Raw genomic sequence first — 15,646 nt, forward strand, 5'->3', positions numbered from 1 at the left:
TAACAAACTTTTGATTGAAGAAATAAAAACTAAGTTTAACACACCACAGTCCTCTCACACGTCCTATCTTTAGTTAGGTGCAAGAGAATGACTGGATATGACGTAGAGGGGAGGAGCTATATAGCAGCTCTGCTTGGGTGATCCTCTTGCACTTCCTGTTAGGGAGGAGTTATAATCCCATAAGTAATGGATGACCCGTGGACTGACTACACTTAACAGGAGAAATAATCTTTTTCTTATATGTGGCGGTACATAGACGATATATTTGGCATTTGGTGGGGCCACGTTGGCTCCCTTCAACAGTTTGTGAGGGAATTAAATTTGGCATCAAGGTGTATTAGATTTACGATTTCTTGGAGTGAGGAATCAATCAATTTCCTCGATACTAAAGTTTATAAAGAGGGTTCCCTGTTGAAAGCAGATCTGTATAGAAAAGATACGGATAGGAATAGTCTTCTACACTTTTCTAGTGCCCATGCACCTGCTCTGGTAAAATCATTACCATATAGTCAGATGCTTAGAGTAAAACGTATAGTAAAGGATGAAACTCTGGCTTTAAAAAGGTTACAGATGGGATCTAGATTTGTGAAGCGAGGCTATCCACATAGCTTGATTCAGGACACTATTGATATAGTGGTACAGTCACCAAGTGAAAAGGTCAGTGATGGAATTACCCATAAGAGAAAGGACCCTTACAGGATGTGCCTGTAGTACAGAAATTCAAAGAATTGTGAGGAAGCATTAGCATGTCTTAAGAGAATGTAACCCAGAGGTTTTAGCATTCCGCCAGCCCCCTATGCCAGCATATACGAGACTTCCTAGCTTAAAAGATAAAATCATTAAAGCAGATGTTGGTTCTAAAAAGAAATCTAAACTGGGGTATATCACTTCAGAAAATAATGGTTGTTTTCCCTGCCTGAACTGTTGTAGTTGTAACAATATGATAAAAGGTGATGAGTTTATCCACCCCCTCACAGGACAGAAATTCAGGATTAAGGGTTACTTTAATTGTAATGCTAATTTTGTGATTTATCTTATCAAGTGTCCGTGTGGGTTAATTTATATTGGAGAGACGACCCAGATGGCTAGGGATAGAATAGTCCAACACAAATCCAATATTAGAACGAGGGATCTGAATGCTCCAGTTGCCCACCACTTTTTAAGTAAAGGCCATACTATTGCACAATTAAGATTTCAGATAATAGACCATATACAGAGCCCTGGGGAATTGCTCCTCAAAGAACGTGAAGCATTTTGTATTAATAAGTTAGACACATTAGCCCCTAATGGAATGAATAGGGAATTAGATTTGAGTATATTCCTGTAAAGAAGGAAAATTATTCATATTGTACAAAAGGTTTTTTCTCTAACATTGTCTATTGTATTCTGGTATTTTAGATCTTGCTTACAACATTTGTATATGTGTTTTTAAATTTGCACTTTTGTATTGGTATATGTTTAGACCACTAGATGTCAGTAGAATCAATTAGATATGTATACCTAGAATGCTAAGTGAAGAGGTGTGGTTTTACCTGCCTGTAGGTATTTAAGGGTGATTAGGCTATGCAAACACTGTATGAACATGACTAAGGGTGTATAACCTGAAACGTTCTTGCTGAACCTGCTCCCATTTTGTGGAAATAAAATAATTTGTGGAAGATGAGAAGTGGTGCTGCTGCATTTATTTGTGAGTTTCCAATCGCATACAGAGATGCTGTTGTCTTTTCTTCATTCCCATGGGTGGAAGGTAAATTTGTAAAAAAAAGTTCTCTTGTTCCATCTATCAAGGTGTGTTTTCTGGGAACTATAATAGATTCCCTGTCCATGAAGATTTTTCTGATGGAGGTCAGAAAAGACAAGTTTCTTGCTTCCGGCCTTTCTCTCCAGTCTGCCTTCCGTCCATCTGTGGCCCAAGGCTTGGAGGTGATTGGTCTGATGGTGGCATCCATGGACATCATTCCTTTTGCACGGCTCCATCTTCGACCGCTGCAGCTTTGTATGCTCCGTCAATGGAACAGAGATCATTCGGATTTATCTCAGAGAATAAATCTGGACTCTCTAACAAGAGACTCTCTCTCTCATGGTGGCTGTCACAGGAACATCTGTCTTGGGGCACTTGCTTTCTGAGACCTTCTTGGGAAATTGTGACTACGGACGCCAGCCTGTCAGGCTGGGGAGCTGTTTAGGGCCCTTTAAAGGCTCAGGGCCTGTGGTCTCGGGAAGAGTCCTCTCTCTCCCCATAAACATCTTGGAGTTGAGAGCTATCTTCAATGCTCTATCAGCGTGGCCTCAACTGTCGTTGGTCCGGTTTATAAGATTCCAATCTGGACATCACCACTTCAGTGGCTTACATCAACCACCAGGGAGGGACTCTGATTTCCTTAGCCATGAAGGAGGTGAATCGCATTCTTCAGTGGACGGAAGCCCACGATTGTCTCCTATCTGCCATCCACATCCCAGGAGTGGACAACTGGGAAGCGGATTTTCTGAGCAGACTGACCTTTCATCCCGTGGAGTGGGCTCTCCTTCCTGAAGTGTTCTCTCAGATAACCCTCAAGCTGGAGGTTCCAGAGTTGGATTTGATGGAGTCCCGTCAAAACACCAAGGTTCCAAGGTACTGTTCAAGATCAAGAGATCCTCAGGCCACTCTGAGAGATGCTCTAGCACTTCCTTGGAGGTTTTCTCTGGCTTATCCGTTTCCTCTCCTTCACAAGTCATCGCTCGTATCAAACAGGAGAGAGCATTGGCGATTCTAATAGCTCCAGCATGGCCTTGCAGGATCTGGTACGGCTGTCATCTCTACCTCCTTCTTGCTGGTTACCTCTGAGGAAAGACCTACTTAAGGGTCCTTTCCACCATCTAAACCTAGATTCTCTGAAGCTGGTTTGAGATTGAAGGCCTAGTTCTGTCCAAACGTGGTTTTTCTGAAGCGGTCATAGAAACTATGATTCAGGCTTGAAAACCAGTTACTCTTAAGATTTACCATAAGATATGGTGTAAATATCTATATTTGTGTGAATCTAAGGGATTCTCCTGGAGCCGGGTGAGGATTCCCCGGATTCTGTCTTTTCTTCAAGATGGCCTGGATAAGGGTTTATTGGTCAGTACGCTAAAGGGTCAGATTTCTGCGTTAGCTATCCTTTTACACAAATGTCTGGCAGATCTACCAGATGTTCAAGCCTTTGTACAGGCTATGGTTAGAATTAGACCTGTGTTTAAACCTGTTGCTCCCCTGTGGAGCCATAATTTAGTTCTCAAAGTATTGCAGCAGGCTCTGTTTAAACCAATGCACGTTGTTGATATAAAAACGTTCATTCTGGAAAGTTTTGTTTCTTGTTGCCATTTCTTCCGCTCTCAGAGTATCTGAGCTTTCAGCTTTACAGTGTGATTGCCCTACCTTATTTTTCATGCTGATAAGGCAGTTCTTCATACCAAGTTTGGTTTTCTCCCTAAGGTGGTTTTGAATCGAAAAAAACGGAATTTATGCTTACCTGATAAATTACTTTCTCCAACGGTGTGTCCGGTCCACGGCGTCATCCATTACTTGTGGGAAATGTTCTCCCCCACAGGGAAAGGCAAGGAGAGCACACAGCAAGAGCTGTCCATATAGCTCCCCCTCTGGCTCCGCCCCCCAGTCATTCGACCGACGGTTAGGAGAAAAAGGAGAAACTATAGGGTGCCGTGGTGACTGTAGTGTATAAAGAAAAATTTTTTCAACCTGATTAAAAAAACCAGGGCGGGCCGTGGACCGGACACACCGTTGGAGAAAGTAATTTATCAGGTAAGCATAAATTCCGTTTTCTCCAACATTGGTATGTCCGGTCCACGTCGTCATCCATTACTTGTGGGAACCAATACCAAAGCTTTAGGACACGGATGAAGGGAGGGAGCAAATCAGGTTACCTAAACAGAAGGCACCACGGCTTGCAAAACCTTTCTCCCAAAAACAGCCTCCGAAGAAGCAAAAATATCAAATTTGTAGAATTTGGCAAAAGTGTGCAGAGAAGACCAAGTCGCTGCCTTACATATCTGGTCAACAGAAGCCTCGTTCTTATAGGCCCATGTGGAAGCCACAGCCCTAGTAGAGTGAGCTGTGATACGGTCAGGAGGCTGCCGTCTGGCAGTCTCATAAGCCAAGCGGATAATGCTTTTCAGCCAGAAAGAGAGAGAGGTAGCAGTAGCTTTTTGACCTCTCCTCTTACCAGAGTAAACGACAAAAAAGGATGAGGTTTGTCTAAAATCTTTTGTTGCTTCTAAATAGAACTTTAAAGCACGAACAACATCTAAATTGTGTAATAAACGTTCCTTCTTTGAAACTGGATTCAGACACAAAGAAGGAACAACTATTTCCTGGTTGATGTTCTCGTTGGAAACAACTTTTGGAAGAAAACCAGGCTTAGTACGCAAAACAACCTTATCTGAATGGAACACCAGATAAGGTTGATCACACTGCAAAGCAGATAATTCAGAAACTCTTCTAGCAGAAGAAATAGCAACCAAAAACAGAACTTTCCAAGATAGTAACTTAATATCTATGGAATGTAAAGGTTCAAACGGAACCCCTTGAAGAACTGAAAGAACTAAATTTAGACTCCAAGGAGGAGTCATGGGTCTGTAAACAGGCTTGATTCTAACCAAAGCCTGAACAAAAGCTTGTACATCTGGCAAAGCTGCCAGTCGTTTGTGCAACAAGACGGATAATGCAGAAATCTGTCCTTTTAGAGAACTAGCTGACAATCCTTTATCCAAACCTTCTTGGAGAAGGGAGAGAATCTTTGGAATTTTAATCTTACTCCAGGAGAATCCTTTGGATTCACACCAACAGATATATTTTTTCCATATTTTATGGTAAATCCTTCTAGTCACAGGTTTTCTGGCTTGGACCAGAGTATCAATCACAGAATTTGAAAACCCACGCTTGGATAAAATCAAGCGTTCAATTTCCAAGCAGTCAGCTGCAGAGAAACTAGATTGGGATGTTCGAATGGACCTTGTACTAGAAGGTCCTGTCTCAAAGGTAGCTTCCATGGTGGAGCCGATGACATATTCACCAGGTCTGCATACCAAGTCCTGCGTGGCCACGCAGGAGCTATCAGAATCACCGAGGCCTTCTCCTGTTTGATCCTGGCTATGAGCCTGGGGAGGAGAGGAAACGGTGGAAACACATATGCTAGGTTGAACGACCAAGGCGCCACTAATGCATCCACTAGAGTCGCCTTGGGATCCCTGGATCTGGACCCATAGCAAGGAATCTTGAAGTTCTGACGGGACGCCATTAGATCCATGTCTGGAATGCCCCATAATTGGGTTAACTGAGCAAAGACCTCCGGATGGAGTTCCCACTCCCCCGGATGGAAAGTCTGACGACTCAAATAGTCCGCCTCCCAGTTGTCTACTCCTGGGATGTGAATAGCAGATAGATGGCAGGAGTAATTCTCTGCCCATTGGATTATCTTGGTTACTTCCTTCATTGCTAGGGAACTCTTTGTTCCCCCCTGATGATTGATGTACGCAACAGTCGTTATGTTGCCAGGAGCGCATTGAATATAGCTCTTAGTTCCAAAATGTTTATCGGGAGAAGCGACTCTTCCCGCGACCATAGGCCCTGAGCTTTCAGAGAGTCCCCAAGAGGCTGGCGTCGGTCGTGACGATGACCCACTCCGGTCTGCGGAAACTCATTCCCTGAGACAGGTGATCCTGGGTCAACCACCAGAGAAGTGAGTCCCTGGTTACCTGGTCTACTTGAATTTGGGGAGACAAGTCTGTATAGTCCCCATTCCACTGATTGAGCATGCACAGCTGTAATGGTCTTAGATGAATTCGAGCAAAAGGAACCACATCCATTGCTGCGACCATTAGTCCTATTACTTCCATGCATTGAGCTATGGAGGGTTGAGAAATAGAGTGAAGAACTCGATAAGCTTTTAGAAGCTTTGTCTTTCTGACGTCTGTGAGAAAGATCTTCATTTCCACAGAATCTATTATTGTTCCCATCCGTGGTAGATGCTACTTGTTCAGAGCGGCAAGGAGAATGACTGGGGGGCGGAGCCAGAGGGGGAGCTATATGGACAGCTCTTGCTGTGTGCTCTCCTTGCCTTTCCCTGTGGGGGAGAACATTTCCCACAAGTAATGGATGACGCCGTGGACCGGACACACCAATGTTGGAGAAAATAATCAGGAAATTGTTGTTCCTTCATTTTATCCTAATCCTTATCAAAAGCAATGTCTCTTGCAAAACTTGGATGTTGTGCAGGCTCTAAAATTTTATTTACAAGCTACTAAAGACTTTAGGCTATCTTCTGCCCTGTTTGTTGTTTTTCTCTGGTAAGCCTAAGGGTCAGGCGGCCACTTCTACTACTCTGTCTTTCTGGTTGAGAAGTTTGATTCATTTGGCATATGAGACTGCTGGACAGCAGCCTCCTGAGAGAGTTACAGCTCATTCCACTAGGGCTGTCTCCTCTTCCTGGGCTTTCAAAAATGAAGCTTCTGTGGAACAGATTTCCAAGGTGGCAACTTGGTCCTCTCTGCATACTTTTTCCAAATTCTACCTTTGCCTCGGCTGAGGCTTCATTTGGGAGAAAGGTTCTACAAGAGGTGGGGCCTTCTGTTTAGGTCCTCTTGCCTTTTTCTCCCTCCCTGTTCATTCTGTGTCCTTTAGCTTGGGTATTGGTTCCCACTAGTAATTGGAATGACGTCATGGACTCTCCATGTCATTGGAAAGAAAACAAAATTTATGCTTAGCTGATAAATTTCTTTATTTACGGACATGGCGAGTCCACGACCCGCCCTCTTTTCTTTTTATGAATTGGCAGTTTTTTCTATAAACCTCAGGCACCTTTTTAACCCTTGTGTTTCTTCATTTTCCATTTCCTTCGGGTGAATAACTAGGGGTTATGGATAAGACAGTTACTTAACAGCTTTGCTGCGGTGCTCTTTGCCTCCTCCTGCTGGCCAGGAGTTGAATATCCCACTAGTAATTGGAATGATGTTGTGGACTCTCCATGTCCGGAAAGAAATTTATCAGGTAAGCATACATTTTGTTTTCTTATTAGTTTGCAGGTGGTCAACAATTGATAACATGAAAAAGGGTCTCCATGTCTGTATTTAAATATATATATTTTTAACATCGAAGCCCGTTTGTTCACAAATATACCGAGACCTCTGAAAATGATAATTATCTGCAGTGAGGCCATTCCAAGAGAGTAAATTACATCTGCTTATTAAAAAACATAATGTATGAACTTACCTGATAAATTCATTTCTTTCATATTAGCAAGAGTCCATGAGCTAGTGACGTATGGGATATACATTCCTACCAGGAGGGGCAAAGTTTCCCAAACCTCAAAATGCCTATAAATACACCCCTCACCACACCCACAATTCAGTTTAACGAATAGCCAAGAAGTGGGGTGATATGAAAAGCGCGAAAGCATCAAATAAGGAATTGGAATAATTGTGCTTTATACAAAAAAATCACAACCACCACAAAAAGGGTGGGACTCATGGACTCTTGCTAATATGAAAGAAATGAATTTATAAGGTAAGTTCTTACATAAATTATGTTTTCTTTCATGTAATTAACATGAGCTAGTGACGTATGGGATAATAAAGACCCAAGATGTGGAACTTCCACGCAAGAGTCACTAGAGAGGGAGGGATAAAATAAAGACAGCCAATTCCGCTGAAAAATTAATCCACTACCCAAATCAAAAAAGTTTAAATTTTTATAATGAAAAAAACTGAAAACATAAGCAGAAGAATCAAACTAAAACAGCTGCCTGAAGTACCATTCTACCAAAACTGCTTCTAAAGAAGAGAAAACATCAAAATGGTAGAACATAGTAAAAGTATGCAAAGAAGACCAAGTCATTGCTTTGCAAATCTGATCAACAGAAGCTTCATTCTTAAAAGCCCAGGAAGTAGAAACTTACCTAGTAGAATGAGCCGTAATCCTCCGAGGCAGGAATCCACCCGACTCCAAATAAGCATGATGAATCAAAAGTTTAAGCAAGATGCCAAATAAATGGCAGAAGCCTTTTGACCTTCCTAACACCAGAAAAGATAACAAATAGACTAGAAGACTATCTGAAATCTGAATAGCTTCAACATAAGATTTCAAAACGCTTACCATATCCAAAGAATGTAAGAATCTTACCAAAGAAGTCTTAGGAAAAGACAATAATTCCTCCCTAATGTTGATAGAAATCACAACTTTAGGTAAGAATTGAAATGAGGATAGCAAAAACCACCTTATCCTGATGAAAAAATCAGAAAAAGGAGACTCACAAGAAAGAATAGATAATTAAAAAATTGTTCTAGCTGAAGAGAAGTCTAAAAAAAACAATACTTTCGATGAAAGAAATTAGTGTCTAGAGAAAACATATGCTCAAATAGAAAAGCCTGTAAAGCCTTTAGAACCAAATTAAAACTCCAAGGAGGAGAAATTGGCTTAATGACAGGTTTGATAAGAACCAAAGACTGAACAAAATAATGAATAACAGGAAGGAACACTGCCTTACCCTGATGAAAAATCAGAAAAGGAGATCCACAAGAAAGAGCAGAAAACTCAGAAACTCTTCTAGCAGAAGAGATAACCAAAAGGAACAATACTTTCCAAGAAAGTAATTTTAATGTCCAGAGAACGCAAAGGTTCAAACGGAGGAGCCTGTAAAGGCCTCAGTACCAAATTGAGACTCCAAGGAGGAGATATTGACTTAATGACAGGCTTGATACAAACCAAAGCCTGTACCAAACAATGAATATCAGAATGAATAGCAATCTTTCTGTGAAAAAGAACAGAAAGAGTAGAGATTTGTCCTTTCAAAGAACTTGCAGACAAAATCTTATCTAAACCAACCTGAAAAATTGTAAAATTCTAGGAATTCTAAAAGAATGCCAAAAGAATTTATGAGAAGAACACCAAACTCGATAATAAATCTTTCTAGAGACAGATTTACAAACCTGTAACATAGTATTAATCACTGAGTCAGAGAAACCTCTATGGCTAAGAATCAAACGTTCAATCTCCATACCTTCAAATTAAATGATTTGAGATCCTGATGGAAAAATGGGCCTTGAGATAGAAGGTCTGGTCTTAACGGAAATGTCCAAGGTTGGCAACTGGCCATCCGAATGAGATCCGCATACCAAAACCTGTGAGGCCATACTGGAACCACCAGCAGTACAAACTAACGCTCCATTAGAATTTTGGAAGAACTAGAGGCGGAAGATATAGACAGAATGATAATTCCAAGGAAGTGTCAATGCATACGCTACTTCAGCCTGAGGATCCCTGGACCTGAAATAGGCCCCTGGGAAGTTCCTTGTTAAGACAAGAGGCCAACAGATCTATTTCTGGAAGCCCTCACATCTGAAAAATTGAAAAACATATCTGGGTAAAGACCATTCTCCCGGATGTAAAGCTTGATTAACAGAGATAATCCGCTTCCCAAACGTCTATACCTGGGAAAAGGACCCCAGAATTTAGATAGGAGCTGGATTAGCCCAAGCAAATATCCAAGATACTCTTGTCACAGTCTAAAGATTGATAGTCACACCCTGATGATCGACATACACCACAGATGTGATAATGTCTGAAAAAAACAACAAACGTCTCTTCTTCAAAAGAAAACAACTGAAGAACTCTGGAAATGCATGGAGTTCCAAAATATCAAATGGTAATCTCGCCTCCTGAGATTTCCAAACCCCTTGTGCTGACAAAGAACCTCAGACAGCCTCCCAACCTAAAAGACTCGCATCTATAGAGATCATGGTCCAGGTTGAAAGAATCGAAGAGACCTGTAGAACTAAATGATGGTGATCTTAACCACCGAATCAAAGATAAACATAGAATTCGAAGATTTAAAAAGTGAAATCCTAGAATCCCTGCACCATTATTCAGCATAAAAAACTGGAAAGGTTTTCTATGAAAATGAACAAAGAGAATTGAATCTAATGCTGCAGCCATAAGACCTAAATTTCCATGCATATATAGCAACTGAAGGAAATAATAGAAACTGAAGGTACCGACAGACAAAACCCAATAAAAAAAGTCACTTGTCTGTTAGAGACAAAGACAGTGACACAATCTATCTGGAAACCTAAAAAAGGTGACCCTTGTGTGAGGAATCAAGAGCTTTTGATAAAAAGATCCTCTAACCATGTCTTGAAAAAACAAAGTTGAATCATATGAGACTCCGTAGTCTCAGAAAATAAAAATAATATGAATGAAAACAGAAAATGAAGATATGCATCTATTGTATCTAATGAAAACAAATAATGCTATCACTGACCAAAAAAAGGCAGAATAAACCATATAAATACCAATCTAAAAGATGGTACATAATAAAAAGATTTTCTATCTTTGGAACAATGAATAGTTTTGAATAAAAACCCCAAAACCCAATTCCTAAAAATGGAACTGGAATAAATACCCCAGAAGATTCCAGATCTGAGCAGCGCTTGAGCCCCAACAGGTGATCAGCCGCACTTCAACATTACCCAAAATATATAGGAAAATGTTAGCCTTACTGGAATAGCTGGAATATAATAGAGAGAAAAAGACTTCTCATAGACGGTTTAACTCTAAATTTTATTCTGTACCAAAGTCTAAGAAATTTGGACCGAATAGAACCAAAAAAACTTCCAATTAAAAACATGTTACTTGGATAAGAATCCTTAGTAAGAACAACCAAACTAAAATAAGCTTAAAGTTTTAGTCTTAGAACTCAATCTTGAAACCCAGAGTAACAGTTAAGAATTGAATCCAAAATGAACCAAATAATTGATTATCTTGGAAAAAAAAGAAATAAGGATTTTTTTTTTTTTTAGAAATCACAAAATTCTTCTAGCTAAAAACAGCTAAAGACATAGATTAAAACCTCATTTGTGAAAATATTCAATAAAATGAAGATACAAATGAAATTATTAGCATTTTAATCCAGTTAAAAGACCAGTCAACACACCAGACTTGCATAAACAAATGCAAGACAACAAGACAAATGCAACAGCACCCAGTCTAGCCTCAAATAAGCAGTAGACTTTGTCCCTTAACAATGCTACATAAAAACATAATCTGATACTTGATTTTAAAGTAAACAGAAAAAATGAAGCAATTGCAACATCATTCAAATAAAACACAGGTCCAAGAAAAATACCTGAAAAATAATTTTCCTTAAATAGGATACAACCATCTAAAAGGAAAAAACAGAATTTATGTTTACCTGATAAATTTCTTTCTCCAACGGTGTGTCCGGTCCACGGCGTCATCCTTACTTGTGGGATATTCTCTTCCCCAACAGGAAATGGCAAAGAGCCCAGCAAAGCTGGTCACATGATCCCTCCTAGGCTCCGCCTACCCCAGTCATTCGACCGACGTTAAGGAGGAATATTAGCATAGGAGAAACCATATGGTACCGTGGTGACTGTAGTTAAAGAAAATAAATTATCAGACCTGATTAAAAAAACCAGGGCGGGCCGTGGACCGGACACACCGTTGGAGAAAGAAATTTATCAGGTAAACATAAATTCTGTTTTCTCCAACATAGGTGTGTCCGGTCCACGGCGTCATCCTTACTTGTGGGAACCAATACCAAAGCTTTAGGACACGGATGAAGGGAGGGAGCAAATCAGGTCACCTAAATGGAAGGCACCACGGCTTGCAAAACCTTTCTCCCAAAAATAGCCTCAGAAGAAGCAAAAGTATCAAACTTGTAAAATTTGGTAAAAGTGTGCAGTGAAGACCAAGTCGCTGCCCTACATATCTGATCAACAGAAGCCTCGTTCTTGAAGGCCCATGTGGAAGCCACAGCCCTAGTGGAATGAGCTGTGATTCTTTCGGGAGGCTGCCGTCCGGCAGTCTCGTAAGCCAATCTGATGATGCTTTTAATCCAAAAAGAGAGAGAGGTAGAAGTTGCTTTTTGACCTCTCCTTTTACCTGAATAAACAACAAACAAGGAAGATGTTTGTCTAAAATCCTTTGTAGCATCTAAATAGAATTTTAGAGCGCGAACAACATCCAAATTGTGCAACAAACGTTCCTTCTTTGAAACTGGTTTCGGACACAGAGAAGGCACGATAATCTCCTGGTTAATGTTTTTGTTAGAAACAACTTTCGGAAGAAAACCAGGTTTAGTACGTAAAACCACCTTATCTGCATGGAACACCAGATAAGGAGGGGAACACTGCAGAGCAGATAATTCTGAAACTCTTCTAGCAGAAGAAATTGCAACTAAAAACAAAACTTTCCAAGATAATAACTTAATATCAACGGAATGTAAGGGTTCAAACGGAACCCCCTGAAGAACTGAAAGAACTAAATTGAGACTCCAAGGAGGAGTCAAAGGTTTGTAAACAGGCTTAATTCTAACCAAAGCCTGAACAAAGGCTTGAACATCTGGCACAGCTGCCAGCTTTTTGTGAAGTAACACCGACAAGGCAGAAATCTGTCCCTTCAGGGAACTTGCCGATAATCCTTTTTCCAATCCTTCTTGAAGGAAGGATAGAATCCTAGGAATCTTAACCTTGTCCCAAGGGAATCCTTTAGATTCACACCAACAGATATATTTTTTCCAAATTTTGTGGTAAATCTTTCTAGTTACAGGCTTTCTGGCCTGAACAAGAGTATCGATAACAGAATCTGAGAAACCTCGCTTCGATAAAATCAAGCGTTCAATCTCCAGGCAGTCAGCTGGAGTGAAACCAGATTCGGATGTTCGAACGGACCCTGAACAAGAAGGTCTCGTCTCAAAGGTAGCTTCCAAGGTGGAGCCGATGACATATTCACCAGATCTGCATACCAAGTCCTGCGTGGCCACGCAGGAGCTATCAAGATCACCGACGCCCTCTCCTGATTGATCCTGGCTACCAGCCTGGGAATGAGAGGAAACGGCGGAAACACATAAGCTAGTTTGAAGGTCCAAGGTGCTACTAGTGCATCCACTAGAGCCGCCTTGGGATCCCTGGATCTGGACCCGTAACAGGGAACTTTGAAGTTCTGACGAGAGGCCATTAGATCCATGTCCGGAATGCCCCACAGCTGAGTGACTAGGGCAAAGATTTCCGGATGGAGTTCCCACTCCCCCGGATGCAATGTCTGACGACTCAGAAAATCCGCTTCCCAATTTTCCACTCCCGGGATGTGGATAGCAGACAGGTGGCAGGAGTGAGACTCCGCCCATAGAATAATCTTGGTCACTTCCTCCATCGCTAGGGAACTCCTTGTTCCCCCCTGATGGTTGATGTACGCAACAGTCGTCATGTTGTCTGATTGAAACCGTATGAACTTGGTCCTCGCTAGCTGAGGCCAAGCCTTGAGAGCATTGAATATCGCTCTCAGTTCCAGAATATTTATCGGTAGAAGAGATTCTTCCCGAGACCAAAGACCCTGAGCTTTCAGGGATCCCCAGACCGCGCCCCAGCCCGTCAGACTGGCGTCGGTCGTGACAATGACCCACTCTGGTCTGCGGAATGTCATCCCTTGTGACAGGTTGTCCAGGGACAGCCACCAACGGAGTGAGTCTCTGGTCCTCTGACTTACTTGTATCTTTGGAGACAAGTCTGTATAGTCCCCATTCCACTGACTGAGCATGCACAGTTGTAATGGTCTTAGATGAATGCGCGCAAAAGGAACTATGTCCATTGCCGCTACCATCAACCCGATCACTTCCATGCACTGAGCTACGGAAGGAAGAGGAACGGAATGAAGTATCCGACAAGAGTCCAGAAGCTTTGTTATTCTGGCCTCTGTTAGAAAAATCCTCATTTCTGAGGAATCTATAATTGTTCCCAAGAAGGGAACCCATGTTGACGGGGATAGAGAACTCTTTTCCACGTTCACTTTCCAGCCGTGAGATCTGAGAAAGGCCAGGACGATGTCCGTGTGAGCCTTTGCTCGAGGGAGGGACGACGCTTGAATCAGAATGTCGTCCAGGTAGGGTACTACTGCAATGCCCCTTGGTCTTAGCACCGCTAGAAGGGACCCTAGTACCTTTGTGAAAATCCTTGGAGCAGTGGCTAATCCGAAAGGAAGCGCCACGAACTGGTAATGTTTGTCCAGGAATGCAAACCTTAGGAACCGATGATGTTCCTTGTGGATAGGAATATGTAGATACGCATCCTTTAAATCCACCGTGGTCATGAATTGACCTTCCTGGATGGAAGGAAGGATAGTTCGAATGGTTTCCATCTTGAACGATGGGACCTTGAGAAATTTGTTTAAGATCTTGAGATCTAGGATTGGTCTGAACGTTCCCTCTTTTTTGGGAACTATGAACAGATTGGAGTAGAACCCCATCCCTTGTTCTCTTAATGGAACAGGATGAATCACTCCCATTTTTAACAGGTCTTCTACACAATGTAAGAACGCCTGTCTTTTTATGTGGTCTGAAGACAACTGAGACCTGTGGAACCTCCCCCTTGGGGGAAGTCCCTTGAATTCCAGAAGATAACCCTGGGAGACTATTTCTAGCGCCCAAGGATCCAGAACATCTCTTGCCCAAGCCTGAGCGAAGAGAGAGAGTCTGCCCCCCACCAGATCCGGTCCCGGATCGGGGGCCAATATTTCATGCTGTCTTGGTAGCAGTGGCAGGTTTCTTGGCCTGCTTTCCCTTGTTCCAGCCTTGCATTGGTCTCCAAGCTGGCTTGGCCTGAGAAGTATTACCCTCTTGCTTAGAGGACGTAGCACCTTGGGCTGGTCCGTTTTTACGAAAGGGACGAAAATTAGGTCTATTTTTTGCCTTGAAAGGCCGATCCTGAGGAAGGGCGTGGCCCTTACCCCCAGTGATATCAGAGATAATCTCTTTCAAGTCAGGACCAAACAGCGTTTTCCCCTTGAAAGGAATGTTTAGTAGCTTGTTCTTGGAAGACGCATCAGCCGACCAAGATTTCAACCAAAGCGCTCTGCGCGCCACAATAGCAAACCCAGAATTCTTAGCCGCTAACTTAGCCAATTGCAAAGAGGCGTCAAGAGTGAAAGAATTAGCCAATTTGAGAGCATTGATTCTGTCCATAATCTCCTCATAAGGAGGAGAGTCACTATCGAGCACCTTAATCAGTTCATCAAACCAGAAATATGCGGCTGTAGTGACAGGGACAATGCATGAAATGGGTTGTAGAAGGTAACCCTGCTGAACAAACATCTTTTTAAGCAAACCTTCTAATTTTTTATCCATAGGATCTTTGAAAGCACAACTATCCTCTATGGGAATAGTGGTGCGTTTGTTTAAAGTAGAAACCGCTCCCTCGACCTTGGGGACTGACTGCCATAAGTCCTTTCTGGGGTCGACCATAGGAAACAATTTTTTAAATATGGGGGGAGGGACGAAAGGAATACCGGGCCTTTCCCATTCTTTATTAACAATGTCCGCCACCCGCTTGGGTATAGGAAAAGCTTCTGGGAGCCCCGGCACCTCTAGGAACTTGTCCATTTTACATAGTTTCTCTGGGATGACCAAATTTTCACAATCATCCAGAGTGGATAATACCTCCTTAAGCAAAATGCGGAGATGTTCCAATTTAAATTTAAATGTAATCACATCAGATTCAGCCTGCTGAGAAATGTTCCCTAAATCAGTAATTTCTCCCTCAGACAAAACCTCCCTGGCCCCCTCAGATTGGGTTAGGGGCCCTTCAGAGATATTAATATCAG

Source organism: Bombina bombina, chromosome 7 (genome assembly GCF_027579735.1).
Source record: "Bombina bombina isolate aBomBom1 chromosome 7, aBomBom1.pri, whole genome shotgun sequence".
Taxonomy (NCBI): domain Eukaryota; kingdom Metazoa; phylum Chordata; class Amphibia; order Anura; family Bombinatoridae; genus Bombina; species Bombina bombina.